The sequence below is a fragment of the Phyllostomus discolor genome, chromosome 7 (genome assembly GCF_004126475.2).
Source record: "Phyllostomus discolor isolate MPI-MPIP mPhyDis1 chromosome 7, mPhyDis1.pri.v3, whole genome shotgun sequence".
Classification (NCBI taxonomy): domain Eukaryota; kingdom Metazoa; phylum Chordata; class Mammalia; order Chiroptera; family Phyllostomidae; genus Phyllostomus; species Phyllostomus discolor.
In genome coordinates, this window is record NC_040909.2 from 54,670,444 (window position 1) to 54,686,327 (window position 15,884).

Below are 15,884 nucleotides of genomic sequence, written 5' to 3' on the forward strand. Positions count from 1 at the left end.
ACTCTGGTGTGTGAAGATGATAGGGCAACCAGGGAAATTGGGGATGGTTTTAGATCTTGTCGTCTTGGATTGCCACAGGTCACTGATAGGGAAATAAACCTCTGCTGTTACTAAAGTTCTGTTTCTTCTGTTCATTTGAACTAATACCTTCTGAAGTTAACTTGTTTACAGAGTGGATAGTACTTTAAAAAGTTGATACTCTCAAGAAAGGATGGCTTCTTGGGAAAGATTTGGCCATGGTGATGAGGCCAGAGGGTTGTGGCAGTGAGCAAACCAGAGCACAGGATTGGGAAAGGTATGGGCCTATCTGTTGACCATCCCGTTGGTCTGGATGTCCCATTTGCTGTGGGGGGGCCTCTCTCTTCCCTGAAAGGAGTCTACTTGGATTCATTCACTAGGGTTGATATAGAAATGGAAGAATATCAATAAATAGACTGGGCAACTTTTTTCTTTCTGTTTCTTCCTTATCATTTGTAGGGCAAAGTATCACCCCAGTACTTGTATGTCTGTACCCAGTTATCAGTCCTCTGTCCACAGGAGGGATGTACAGGGAATACGATGCACCTCTTAGGCACCAAGGGCCAGAGAGGTTGCCTGTTAACGGGCCACTGATCGGGCCACTGTTATGGGGGTAGGAGAAGTGTTTGCCTCCTTTTGATCTTAGGTCCTATGGTGATGTCACACACAACCTTGATTGTAGCTTACTTGAAGCACTAATGGCAAATACCACCTTACATTATTTTGTAAAATAGAAACAGAAAACAAATAGGTATGCTTTCCATGTAAGAGCTTTTAACACAGAACTTTGTAACTATCATTTACTCTTGGTACTTAAATTTTTAAATTTTTAAATACTTTCAGATTTCCAGAAAAGTTTCAAAAATAGTACAAAGAATTGCTGTGTATCTTTCTGCCAAAATTCCCCAAATACTAAGTTTACTGCATTTACTTTCTCTTTCTCTCTGCACACACAGACGCATACCCATCCATGCTCATATACTTTTTTTCTGGACAGTTTGTAAGAAAGTTGCAGACATGATGCTTCTTTGCCTTTAATTATGTAAAGGTATATTTCCCCAAACAAGGTCATGTTCTTACATAAGCATAATATAATCATCCACAGAAAATTAACATAGATATAATTCTATCACTTATAGACCTATTAAAATTTAGTCAGTTATTCCACTAATATCCTTTATAGGAAAATAAAAAATGTTAAATATTTAAAAAAGTTTTTTTTGGTCAGGATCTGAATACACGGTCACATATTGTATGGGGTTGTCCTATCTCTAGTCTTCTTAAGTCTGGAACTTGTTTTGTCTTTCATGAGCTTGCCCTTGGAACAGAGCAGCCTCTTTGTAAAATTTCTCTCACATTGGATTTGTGTGATGTTTTCTCATGATTAGGTTCGGGTTATCATTTTTTCTCTATGTGTCCTGTTTCTGAGAAAGAATATGTAGAAGTTGCCTGAAGCCATGCTCCCCCCGCCCCCCTGCTTTATGCCTCCACTGTTTTTGATCTGATACTCTTCCTTGGGGAAGAAAGTTTTAAACATGCACCCCTACTTTGCATGTTTTTATAAATTATAGGTTATATTAGTCACTTCTTCCTACTTTAACAAAATGAGACTGTGTGCCTTAAAAAACAAATTTTGTTCCTCATAGCTCTGGAGCCTTCTTTCCCTGACAGACCCAGCCAGTACAGATCAGGGTGGCTTTAGCACGAACTTTCTGACATCTTCTAGAGGCACGAGATGTCAGAAAGTTCATACCAAGAGGCAGGATGATATTACCCAGAATTTATGCCTAAATTTTGTAAACGGGATTAAAGTCCAACATCAGGGTGTTCACCAATTTCGTTTTTGATGAAGGCGCACTTCCTGGCTGGCAGATGGCCGTCTTTTGGCTGTGTCCTCACAAGCTACAGAGAGATCTCACTCTTGTCTCTTTTTGCAAGGGCACTAATCCCATCATGGGGGCTTCCACCTTCATGACCTAATAACCTAGCAAAGGTGTCACCTTCAAATACCATCACAGTGGTGGTTAGACCTTCAACATGCAAATTTGGCGGGAGCAGAATTCACTTATACTATAGATGTACTATTATACTGATGCTATATACATCATAAAACATCCCCAAAATACAAATTAAAAGGGATAAATGAATACTTATATAAATATTTATGTATACACACACATACATACATACATGTGTGTAAGTGCATAGGTGTTCTGTTGTTTTTCTTCAAGTAGCCCAGTGCTACAGACTCCTGTAACGAGCAGCAGTTATAATTAGCTCTCTGCAGGGAGGAGTGACTTGCTGCATGATAGGTTGGGAGTCCTTGGTCTTGTGCTAGGTGTAGGATTTCCTCTCATACAGGGATCAGCAAACTCACCTGGGACCAAATCTGACCTGCTGCCTGTTTCTGTGCAGCCAGCGAGCTAAGAATGTTTTTACATTTTAAAATTATTGAAAAGATTAAACATGTAATAATTTAAGGCATGTGCAAATCATGTAATTCAACTGTAAGTTCTGTATGTAACTTACTGGCACACAGCCCCACCTGTTTGCCTGCAGGCAACAGAGTGCAGTGTGGTCTGCAGGCCTGAACTGTGTGGCCCGTTATGGAATGTGTGTGCCAACTCCTCCTCTAACACCACCTATTAATGAAACTACCACTTACTGAGTAATATGTTGCAGGTCCTCAATTTAGAGTATTGTATTAATCCTCACCACCATCCCATGAAACAGGAGTCTGCTAAGATATCTCATTCTAAACGATTGTCTCCATCCAGAAATGACAAACTTTGAGGCTCACAGGGAGAAAAATTTGCCCTGATGACATTGTAAGTGAAGGGACTGGGGTTTGAAATCAGGTCTTTTGTGCCCTGGTGGTTACAGGTCATTCTGGATTTCAGAATTCAGGTGGTTGCTGGGGTGGGTTGCTGGTCATTGAGGTTAGCCCAGGCCCCTAGACTGGTCTCTGCAGTGAGGTTTGCCTGGTCCACTGCAGTGGCTCTGGCATGCTGAGCGCCTGGCTGCCGCTTAGTAAAAAGTTGACAGGTGATGCCCTGTCAGGGATATGGAAGTGTGGTCAGGGTCAGTTATTATATTCTATTTAATGAGTAGAGCCTCTTCATACTGAGCTAGAGCGTGCCTCCTACAGCCTTGGGGAATTGGAGGCAAGAAGTTCAGGGGTGAAAAATACGGTGAGGCTGGAAGCCTGAGGGTGTAGGACCTCAGATTTCTCAGTTATTTAGTAAGTGGTGACTGAGGAAGGCAAGTCCTTTGGGGATGCTTGGGCCTTGATCTGTGTGCCTTCTCAGGATGACATCATCATCTGCTTCTGAAACAGACGTTGGGCCAGGGGCAAGGGAACACCTACTATTCGGGTAGGCACCACTGGCATTTGTTATTCTTCTTTAATTAAAAAATACTGCATAGGACTTCCAGTTAAGATAGTGGTGTAGGCAGACATGGTTTGCCTCTTCCTACAAACACATCAAAATTAGAGCTAAAATATAGAACAACCATCCCTCATAAATGTCAGAAATTGAGATGAATAGAAGTCTAACAACTATGGAATTAAAGAAACCACATCCATCTAGACTGGTAGGAGGGGTGTGGGTGCGGAACAGACTGGTCCCTCACCCACATGTGGTAGATAAAAATTCAGGAGGGATATCTTGGGAGCGAGGAGTTTAATGTCCACACTAGGCCTGCAGCCCAGGGTTCCAGTGTTGGTAAGATAAGTCCCCACAACTATGGGCTACAAAAATCAGGCATTTGAGTTGGTGGAAGAAACTTCTGGAGCCCTAAGCACTTCCTCTTAAAGAATCCACACACGGACTCACCTGCTCAGGCTCATTCATCTGTGAGCTCTAGCACTGGGGTAGCAGCTTGAAAGGTACAAGTGGTACACAGGGAGAAACTGAAGAGTCTGTCATCAGGTGAGCAGAGGCCATTGTCCTTTTTCTAAATCCTCTCCCCACAGAACCACCAAACTGGTGCCATATCTGAGACTCCATCAACCTGGCTAACACTGTTTAACCCACCTTGGAGATCCACAGAGACTGCCCTACCCACCTTATGGGCCCATTCAGGCTGCTTTCCCATATGAATGGCTGGTCTTGACTAAAGCTTCACAACTTCCTAAATCTTCAAGCAACAGCTGGCCTCAGTGTGCTCCAGGCTGGGCACTAGCAGCAGCCAGTTTAGTTTTACAGTTTGGCTTTGCCTGGGAATCTCTTAGCCCAGCACAAGTAATAGCCTTCTCAGTTTGCTTTATAACTCAGGAATGGTGACCCTGGGGAAAACACAGGTGGGGAGCTGACCTTGGCCTGTACCACTCATGAAACCTCAGGGCCAGCACACCCAGTGGACAGCTACAGACCACTTCAGAGCACCACCACCCTGTCCCTGCACAGCTGATTCTCCCTGGAGGGCAGAGGCTGGTGCTCAGTGGTCATGGCCAGTCCTTGCAGCTGACTGGCCTGAGTAACTCCCTCCCAATTATCTGCCAACAGCAACCAAGGCTCAACTATAAGAGAAGGGTGTACTCAGCCCACACAAAGGGCACACCCAGCTTGGGTGATAGGGGAAACTGTGCCAGTGGACTCTACAGGACACCTACTACAGTAGGGCACACTACCAAAGCAGCTCTACCTAATTTCTAGAAACAAACACAGGGAGGTTGCCAAAATGAGGAGACAAAGAAACACGGCCCAGATGAAAGAACAGATCAAAACTCGAGAAAAAAAAGCTAAACGAAATGGAATAAGCAATCTATCAGATGCAAAGTTCAAAACACTGGTTATGAGGATGCTCAGGGAATTTAGTGAGGACCTCAGCAGCATAAAAAAAGATCAAGTCAGAAACAAAGGATTCACTACTTGAAATGAAGAACAATTTACAGGGAAACAACAGCAGAGTAGATGAAGCTGAGCATCAAATGAATGATTTGGAACATAAGGAACCAAAAAACAACCAATCAGAACAACAAGAAGAGAAAAGAATCCCAAAAAATGAATGTAGTAATAAGCAGCCTCTGGGACAACTTCAAGAGGTTCAACATTTGCATCATAGGTATGCCAGAAGGAGAAGAGAAAGAGCAAGAAATTGGAAATCTATTTGAAAATATAATGAAAGAAAACTTCACTATTTTGGTGAAGGAAATAGACATGGAAGTCCAGGAAACACTGAGAGTCCCAATCAAGTTAGATCCAAAGAGGACCACATCAAGACACATCAAAATTAAAATGCCAGAGGTTAAAGATAAAGAGAATCTTGAAAGCAGCAAGAGAAAAGCAGTTAGTTACCTACAGTGGAGTTCCCATAAAATTGTCAGCTGATTTCTCAAAAGAAACTTGGCAAGCTAGAAGGGATTGGCAAGAAATATTCAAAGTCATGAAAAGCAGGGACCTATGGCCAAGAGTGCTCTACCCAGCAAAGATGTCATTTAGAATGGAAGGGTAGATAAAGAGCTTACCAGATTAGAAAAAACTTCAGGTGTTCCTCATTGCCAAGCCATTATAAAAAATGTTAAAGGGACTTATTTAAGAAAAAGGAGATCAAAGCCATGAATAATAAAAAGGCCAAAAAGGCATAACTATCAACAATTGAATCAAGAAACAAATGAAACAAACAAGAACAGAGACAGAATCATTGATACAGAGAGCACTTTGTTTTGATGGTTGCCAGATGGGAGGTAGGTATGGGGGAATGGATGAAGAAGTGAGGGGATTAAGAAGTACAAGTAGGTAGTTACAGAATAGTCATGGGGAGGTAAAGTACAGTCTAGGAGATGGAGCAGCCAAAGAGCTTAAATGTGTAACCCATGGATATAAACAATGGTATGGGGATTGTTTGAGGGAGTGGTGGGTGCTGGGTAATAGGGCTGCAAAGGGAGAAAAATCAGGAAAACTATAATAGCATACTCATTAAAATAAAACAAAAATATTGCCTATTATATATTAATGTTTTCTTTTAGAACATTTGTTGCAGCTTAAATCTATTGACTATTTCTCTTTATTCTGCCTCCCTAGAATACGAAGCTATTTTAGTAGGTTTACATATATATATTTATACAAATACATAGATTTTTTTTTACATAAACAATATACTGTATCATTCTGCTTTTTTCATTCAACAATAGTTTTAAAAATATTGTTGCTTTTTAATACATTTAATATAGTCCCTTTAGTTTCAATATAGCATTCCATTGTTAAGAATATCCTGCAGAGGCAATTAGCTATTATCCTGCTGATGGTCATTAAGGTCACTTCACCGAGAGCAACCTTTTATCTGTATTTCCATGTGCACATTTGCCAGTATTTGTTTAGGGTCAATACAGAGAATGGGAACTGCTGGGTTACAGGAAAATAGAAATGAGGGTCTTGGCTGTGCTGTCTCTCTCTCTAGTCCTTGATGCCTTAGGGTGTGGTTCCCTTTTCCCTAGCTGGTCTGCTTAGCCTTGCTTCTTGTGTATATTATTTATTTTTATTTCTTTTTGGAGGTTGAGAGGGCAAGAGGAAAAGCTTGCTGTGTTATTTGCAGGCCAGCTTCTTGACTTACCATGGTTCGACTTATGATTTTTTAGCTTCAGGATGGGGAGAAAGCAATATGCGTTAGGTAGAAATCATACCTAGAATTTTTATCTTTTCCCAAGTACTGACATTTAGTCTGAAACTCTTATGTTGCTGGGCAGCGGCAGTGGGATGACATTACCCAACTGTATGCTAATGTAAGTGTGCTAAGCATGTTCAAAGTGAGCTAGGCTAAGCTGTGATGCTCAGTATGTTAGGTGTATGAAATGCATTTTGAACTTACGGTTTATGGAAATGTAATGTAACCTCCTTGAGTTGAGCATCTGTACATAAATCCAAGTATGTCCTGTGTGTATGTCCTTGGTTTGTTGTGGAGTGACAAAAGATGTGTCAGATTTACCACGGCATCCTTGTCTTAATGCTAAAGTAGCGTAGCAGGAGGGGCTGGTGGCATCTACCTCCAGGTAGGTATTGTGGAACGTAATTGGAGAGGCAGTAGGAAGAAGGGAGTGCAATAAGGTGTGTGGAGGAACAAGAGAGAACCTGTGGACAACAGGTTTTGAACTTGGCAGTGAACTTGAGATTTGCTCCTGTTCAGAGATACTTACTGAAGCACCATGAAATAGTTGTTTGAGTGGGGAGCATAGGCTTTGCAACTGGGTAGACAGATTTGGTTTGAATCTTCTTTTAGGTTTAGCTAAGTCAACCAACCTGCTGTGAACCTGGCTTTCTGTGAACATCCTTGAGATTAGTCCTAAAGGGTGAGATTCCAGAGGACAGTGGATGTGAAAGGGTCACCCACAGTGTCTGACACTCACTATGCACTAATTGTTTATTCTCTCCTGTGTGTCCCAGTTACTGAGCCTGGTGCTGAGACTAGAAAAGATGACTTAGAGTAGGTCTTGCTTTCAGAGCACTCAGGGACCTAGAAACTGACATTCAAGTAAATGAGCATAAGCAAAATGTTGAAGGAGCCCCAAGGAGGCAGAGTATCCTCAATAAGAGGCACTGGAGGAATAAAAAAAAAAAACATGACTGAATCTTGCCTTTCTCTGGAGCCTAAACCATGCTAGAGCAAGTGGATATTACAGCATACCATTTTTGTTTTTATATCATGTTTATGCCAAATGAATGGTTTCTAATTGTTTTCTTTGTAGAAATTTCAAGAAGCACTTTTTTTTTTTCGCAGAGTAGTGTGACTCTGCCCAACTTGTGAACTTGGTATTTTGACTTTGAAAATCACTGTATCTTTGTCAATTATACCCCAATAAAGCTGGGAGATAGGGGGAAACATCACCCACTGACCTCCCTGGAGTCATCTGGTTGGTTTTCTGCAGTCCCACAGTGGATGCTGGGCTGGCTCAAACAGCATAGTTCTGAATGGGTCTGGGGTTTTTAATTGTTCGGTGTTACATATAAGTTACAAATAAATAAGGATTTTATTTATTAACTTTTAAAGAGAGAGGAAGGGAAGGAGAAAGAGAGAGAAGTATGGATGTGAGAGAGAAACATTAATCGGTTGCCTCTTGGGCCCATAATACAGGTGTGTGCTCTGACTGGGAATCAACGGGCGACCTTTTGCTTTGTGGGACAATGCCCAACCAACTGAGCCATGCTAGGCAGGGCAGGGTATTTTATATTTTACTATTCAAAGTGTCATCTTCTGACCAGCAGCATCAGCATCACCTGGGAACTTGTTAGAAATGCAGAATGTTAGAATCGCAGACCCCACTCTGGATCTGCACTTAAGGATTCCCCAGTGATTCCTGTGAACATGGAAATTTGGGAAGCGATGGCCTGAGACAAGTCCAAGTAACTGGGCCCACATCTTTACAACCCTCTTTGCAGCATTTCCCCACATCCACCCCAGGAACTGCTGTCCTCTATCAAGACAGATTGGAACCCTAAAACAGTGTATGTGAAAAAGACCCCACTGTGGTGAATTGCTTGTGAACTCTGAGAAAAAAGATACTAAAAAGGGCTCCTGGTGGCTAACTGGGCTCAAATTAAAAAACCAATCCCTGCCCCCCCAAACACACACACACACACACACACACACACACACACACACACACGAGAAACAGAGCCTAGGAGCCATTTCTAGATGGGCCTCTCAGAGAAACTGTATGTCAGGGAGAAGGCTGCACTGAACTACCTGCCTCTGCACTGAACTGCCTGCCTGTGTTATGTTTCTGCCATTTGAGTCAGCTCTTTTAAAGGTGTTCCTAGAATCCTTTTTCAGCCAATAGGACTGAGGCTTTCCCCATACAACTGGAGCTGCCCAACTATATCCCCACCAATATATCTTCACTTGCTAGATGGCTCAATTCTGACCAATCAGGATAGTGCCTTTGGACTTAATTAAACTTCGGGGATTTGGGTCCTTATTTACATAAAGATGGACTGATCAAGGACCTAGGGAGGACTTCAGTGTGTTTAAGTCAACTTCACTCTGGCTCTTTAGAGGTACTTTCCCTTTCTACTGAAGACTGTGTTCCTCAGCTGAGCTGAAACACTAAAGATACCTCACGGGAGTGGAGTGGAACAGACCAGTTCATGGCAAAGCAGACCACTAAGATGCGGAGCAGAGCTGTCTTAGCTAGGGAGGGGCCTGCTGTATCACTACTGAACTCTTCATAGCCATGCTAAGTCACTATTAGGCTGTTTTGCACTAAACTTTCCTTCTTTACCACAGTCAGATTGAGGATTGCTGTTGTTGTATTGCTGCAGATGTCCATTGGCTGACAGTTTTTAGGGAGGCCTCTACTTTCAGCCCAGGAATCAGCACTTTCTTTGTTAAGTAGGTGAAAATAGATGAAAAAAAGGGAAGATGATAGTCCACATTTTGTTCACAATCTAAACAGCTGTGGTTTTATGGTTGGAAATTCTCCTTAAGGCTTTTTAAGTCTTTCTTAAAAGTAAGCTGTGTATACAACTCTCCTTTTCTTGGTTAGACAAAATGAAATGGGTTTTGAAAATTGGAGATGGATGAATGAGGTTTTTATACATCATCACTTGCTTTTACTTATCAGCTCTTGTTCTGTTCACTTGCTTCTGGAATGAGGCATTTTTAATAAGGAGAGGAATTTAAAAAGGGGGTCAGGGATACCAAAACACAGAAAGAAAAATTCTGCTAAGCTCTTAGGTTTTCTCAGTTCTTTAAAGTGCTTGAAAAGTAATATTTTGTTGTGGCTAAATCTAATTAATAGCTAGCTGGTACTCATCAAAACCTCATTTCTTTCAACCTTGAAGGCAGTTGGAAAGCTACACAGATCTGTGTATTATCACAGCAAACAAATTCTCTTTTTTCCTTAATCACTTAGAGGTTTATCAGCAATGTAAGCAGCAGATGGACAGCCGTGTTTAAAAAAAATAAAACACATCTCATGGTTTTCACTGTGGCATGTAATGAATGTATATTGATTGATAGGATCATGTTCAAAATATATATAAATTTGAAACCTGAGTCTAAACTGTAGTAGGCATGGTTCTTAACTGAGTATCCAGCCTGTGCCTGAGTTTTTGGATGGAATCAGCAAGTCTTTGGAAGCCTGTTCTCTGCCCTGTAGGGCTTCATCAGGATGCTGTGGACGGACTGGATTTAAACAAAAAGAGAGGATGACAGTGTTCACTTAGGAGGAGGACACGGGAGGATTACAGCACAGGGACCTGCACCTGTGCCTTTGCAGGGTGCAGCTCTGGGCTGCTGGTTGCATGGGCATTTCTTCCATTCTGAGCAGACCTAGTATGAGTTGACATGGTGGCCAATGTGCTGATGGGCTCAGGTAAATTAGGTCAGGCCTTCATTGTAGCTCTTGGATGCTGGGAATCCTAGTAGGAGAGAAACAGTGATTGCAAATACTGCTTATTTAGAGGACAAGAGCCACTTCCGAGGGGTGTCCCCAGCCCTCCTACAAATCAATTATTTCTGTTGAAGCACACCCAGAACTTGATGATATTTCATGTTTGTTAGGTAGACTGTTACACAGTTTGGCAAGAATTTAAGTGTCTACTTTGTACCAAGTCCTTGGTACTGCAGTTAAGCCTCAGAGCTGCTGTTCAGTTGCTTATGCCAATGGAGCCAGCAACATCCCTCAGCACTTTGCTTTGTATGTCTGTACTTAATCTGTGGTAGTAATCTGGCAGCCCTGCTTTCAAGCCTGACTCTTATCAATAAAGCGACAAAGAAATCTGCACAGTGTGTTTGGGGAAATGGCTTACAGGAAGAAATGCGATGTTAGGACAAAATTGGCCTGATCTGTACATAGCTAAGGCTGAGATTGACAGGGCATTGTTATAACTAATGCTTTTTTAAAAAACTATTCCTAATCTGTTGTGGGAAAATGAAGGAGTTTTTCTTAATCTGGGTGAAAAGTGAGAAAGCCTGTCTGTTTACAGATGTCATTTAGTCAAAACACACAAATGACAGTCTACATTCTTTGCTTTCCATCTGGACATACTGTACGTGGCTGAGCTGTGACAATCTCCCACCTCCCTGGACAGAACCGAGCAAGACGTGGGTGTTTCCTTTGTGGCCCGAATGTAGCAGCGTTGTCAGCCATGAACTCTTTGCTTCCACCATGTGTGGATGGTGAGATCAGAACAGTCCTACTCACGTTTTAGTAAATTTATTAATTTTGCAGATGGAGAGAAAGGTCTGATTATATTGTGGTACTTAGCTGCTCAAAGATGGTAATTAAAATAAATGTATTAAAACTCTGAAGTGTCTTTTCTTGGAGCTGGGAATGTGTCTTCAAAGTGTTTCCAAGAAGTGTCAGTAATGTCACTTCTTGAGTGTTTTCCAAGAAGTGTCAGTAATGTCACGGTTCTAGGAAAGGGCTAAATGTCACAATTTGGGTAAAGAGGTATTTCTTATGGTTTCTTGAGGGGAAGGTGTAAGAGAATTTCATTTTAAATTTGGAAGTCTTTGACTCTTCTACTAAAAGAAATAATTAATGTTATATTCATCAGGTAGTAGACAGAGTACCATTTATATATACATGGCACCTGTCAAGCTGTGGGTGTACATGTGTCTGAGATTCCCATATGTCACTGGATTTGGGTCATAGAGTCTTTATTATTTTTGTAGATTTGGGTAACTGGTTTGTGTAATGGGCAAGAAGTCTAGCTAATGTAAAAGATAGAAAATTTATATGTTGTGTTTCTTTAAACGAAGTTTGATACAGCTACAGACTGACTTGTTAGCAGCATTTTATTATTATTTTTTAACATTATTGGGCTATGAGAGATTTGTTTTCAAAAACAAAGGATAGATCAATTCATTCTTGTCCCCTGTGAATTTCAATAGACTGATTTATAGAAAAGCTTCCTGACAAGGAATTACAAAGAACCTGTCCAGTGTGCTGTCCCTGACTCACAATACAGGTATGTTGGTATTGACTTCGGAGCTCTGGCCATTGCTGCCTTTACTTTATTAAGAAATGCTAAAAAGAAGTCAGATTTAAAATGTTAAGAATGGCTGATGAGGCCAATAACAGACACATTCCAGGCCGCAGATAATAGTGCCAAGGTGTCTGATAGGTGTGCAGGCCGTGGCTGGTCACAGCACACGTGTTCAGGGTAGCCTGTTCCCCCCAAGGCCAGTGGGAAGGAGTCAAAAAAGGGAAACAAGACACCAGAGAGGATTCGGTGCTTTGGGGTCGCCACATGTCAACAGCAGGAGCACAGGCCTATCCCTCCTCACTTTCCTCTCCTCTGTGAAGTGAGCCTGCTTTTTCTATATCTTGCAGTGCAGACACCAGTTGCTCACAGGGTCTCAGATGCAGACGGAGGGGAACATAGAGCAGGAGGTAGTGATGCTGATGCTATCTCCTTGGTGGATTGCTTGACTCTTTCACCAGTTGAAGGACACCCATTTGGTATTCCTTGCTTCCAGGCACAGTGTGATCTTCAGCTTATCTGCTGTGGGAACCACAGTGAGCTGGAATGAGAGTGAGTGGGGACAGCTGGGCACAGTCATGATGGCCAGCATGTTGGAGTGGATCATGCAGGGTCAGGCTGTGGCCACATACACCGTGCTGCCCGTTGGGGTGGAGATGATCACATTGCTGTCATGCACGGTGGTGATGAGATGCCAGCCCAGATTAGATGTCAACATTGGATAGGTGTGAGGAGGGGCCTCTGTCCATCACCACCTTGTTCAAGAAATGGTACTATGTGACCTGCTACCCGACCTCCTGTCCAGCTCTGTTCCTGCTTCATGACCTGCTTCTAGACCTCCTTGTTTAGGTCTGTTACCACTGAGCTCCTTCAGTATAGCCGTCTTCTTCCCTCTGAATGCTGTCTTCGCCCTAATGTTCAGCTGGCTCTGAAGAGCAACAGTGTGTTCTCCGGTATCACTTGAATAACTTAAGACTGAAAGTTCTCACAGTTGAAGGGGTCAAGAAGCACGGGGAGTCCAGGTAGAATGCCCTGACTGGAGGAGGGCTGCTCTGGACACTTAGAGCCCTGTCTTTCCCAACCATGTGACAAAACCGATCTGATGTGAAATGTCATCATAATTCTCTGAAGGTGCAGAACTTCCTTTTCAGTGGTCCAAAGTTGTCACTCCTTACCGAGCCTTTTAGAACTTTCTTCACAAACACAATCTCATTTTTCTCCATCATGTGCACATAGAGCTCCCTGAAGGGCTGGTGCAGTCTGGCATCTGGATCTTCTTGATGACAAGAACACTCCTCGGGGAACTTAATTCTACATTAGCTGCTAGCTGGCAGGTGCTAGTGTGCCTGATGGTCTGGGTGTTCTGCAACACACAAGCCTTTAGTCCAGAAGTGGTCACTGGGCAGTGCCCATGCAGAGAATAGGTTCTCCCGAACTCCTTGGTGCTTCCCCAGGGCTGATGAGACAGAGGCTGCTGTACTTGGCCCTCCTGGATGGGGTGGCTGAGCCACAGTCCGAGTCTGCGCTCAGCCTTTTACTCAAGTTGACATTCTCTTGTCCCATTTCTGTAGTTGATAAACGAGGACATAGATCAGAAAAACAGTGATGCCATTCACTGCCACGGGGGCCTTCAGGGTCATCTCCTTATGTGGTGGATACCGGCCAGCAGTATCCATCTCTGCTGCGGATGCTTGTTGAAACACAAGAAAAACATACACAGAGACAACCAGGTCCTGTGGGGAAATAGGGACAGAAGGGCCACTCTCTTTAGTGGGGGGCTCCTCGTCTCCATTCCCAAGCAGATTTTTATTGAGAATACAGACTTAGTTTATGGATTCACAGTCTGGCAGAAAAGATCAAAAGAAGTAGGTGACTTACAAAGGTGCAGACAGAGCCCCCGCTGTGATTCTGGGCAGAGCTTGGAGTTTTATCATTTGAAAGGTCTAACAGGGCTCAAAGGGCTAGTTATGGTTTCCTGTCTGTGCCTTCAAATTATAATCTAATAACATCCTCCAGCAAACAGATCTCACAGGACCTTGCATATTCTATGTCGCAGGCCTGATTACCCCAGGGGTTGGCTGTTTCTGGTCTGGGCTGCACCACCCCTGCTATTTCCACAGGCCTGAGTCAGGCACAGGAGACAAAGGCAGCCAGGAGACTTGGATTACTCACTTGTAAGAACCAAGGACTCAGGCTTTGACAAAGCCAAGGGGGCAGGGGTTGATGTCCATCACCCCTTCATTTCCACAGCCCCGAGTCTCTTCCCAGAAGCCTCCACGTGGTCATGCCTGTCTTAGGTGACTCCCTTCATGGGAAATCTTATCCATCATTGGCTAACTGATCAAGCTTAGGAGATCAGGCACAGAATAGGCAGCGTTCATGCCAGGGAAATAAGTTTTGTTTCCTTAGTGGCTCTTGGTCTGGGGGTCTCTCACTCAGCCTAAGTCACAGGGGGCTACAGCTTCCTGAGACCAGGCAGGGCGGTCCCCAACATCCTTACCCTACTTCCCTTGCTGCCATGCACAGTGACTAACCTGCACCCGGTGCCTTGGCGACTCCCCCCACCTCCCCATTGTGGCCAGGACCGTGGTGCTGGACTGCTGAGCAGCAGTCAGCACCATTATATTTTCTAGGAAAACCTGAAACATTTTAAATATTTTTGAAAAGAAAGCTTTTTTATGTTTCTGTTTAATTTACACCTACCCCACCTTAAAGCAAAATCGATTTAGGAAAGAGGACAATGAGATTTGAAACAAATTCGAACACTATCAATTTGTATTTGGTTTCAGCAGTGTGGAAAATAGATGCTTTTTAGACTAGTTTTCAGTAACTTTGACCAAAACATATCTTCAATAGCTGCTTATTTTGAAAGGCTTAGATTAAGGCAAAAAACAGTATATCTATGGTCAACTTCATATTCTTGACTCCCCTAAAATTAGTTTCAACTTTGTTTTTTCTTTGTATATGAAAACACTGAATATCCACATTTGGCTTAAAAATAAGTGGTACTTTATGTTTACATCATGTTTCTTGTATGAGTATGGAACAACGTAGATACTCATTTCTACAAGTAATGGGATAATTTTGAGAAAGAAAGCAAAAGATCAACTTTCGCCAGTGGTTTTAGACTTTTTTTTTTAAATAGATCCTTTCTTCAAATTTGATATTTCTTGTTGAAGCACAGAATGTGAGGCATAGACTATCTTATTTATCTGACAGATGATTTGGGAGGTGGTACATGAGGCCCTTGCATGAGGATTTAAAACAAGGTGTTTGTTTTTGATGGAGTCCAAACTTTCATTCCTGCTGAGAATCCTGAAGTCTGCCGAGTCTGAGACCCATTTGGGGTGACAGCAGGTTAGTGGTAGAAGTAGGCTTGAAATCCCCTTGGCTCAGTTGCTAGTTACTGATTGTTCCTTTTAGATAGAAAGGATGATGAACAAAAATGTTAATTGCACATATAAATTTGGAGTTTCAACTGGTTTTCAGAATGGAATAATTTTCTCAAGGATTTTATGCCATTTAACCCAACTTTTAGTAACTGTACATATCACCAAAATAAATGGTACAGAACAATTAATGTCAAGTTTTACTTCCCCTGGTACGTTAGCGCCAGAATACTGCAAAACTGCCCGTATTTTTAAAGTGCCCAGGTTCACTTGTTAAAGGGTTTGATTTAATCTTTTTACCTTGTTTGGTGTTAGGTCGTTGTCCTAACATTGATAAATTTGTTTTAACATCCCATGTGTTGTTTGCTTACATCATGTTTAATTTAACCAGTTACAATGGATCAATTTGCAAGGGTATTGAAGATCCTGTATTTCTTTGAAATGGGTTTTGTCAGTTTTATTTTTGCCACATTTTGATATTTAATATGAAATAGATGGAGAGACAGAGTGGCTGTGTTAGTTGTAATTGGACTCATTTTACTAATATGAA

At 42.3% G+C, this 15,884-nt stretch overlaps 1 protein-coding gene and 1 long non-coding RNA gene across 4 annotated transcripts in view; both read left to right on the forward strand.

The window, feature by feature from the left end:
- PTPRG (protein tyrosine phosphatase receptor type G) overlaps positions 1-15,884 on the forward strand; it is a 708,699-nt gene that overhangs the window by 24,020 nt on the left and 668,795 nt on the right. The window lies entirely within an intron of this gene.
- Positions 8,161-11,140, forward strand: LOC118501823. Its single transcript, XR_004904485.1, has 2 exons — positions 8,161-8,357; positions 8,887-11,140. It is a non-coding gene; the product is annotated as an uncharacterized LOC118501823 (long non-coding RNA).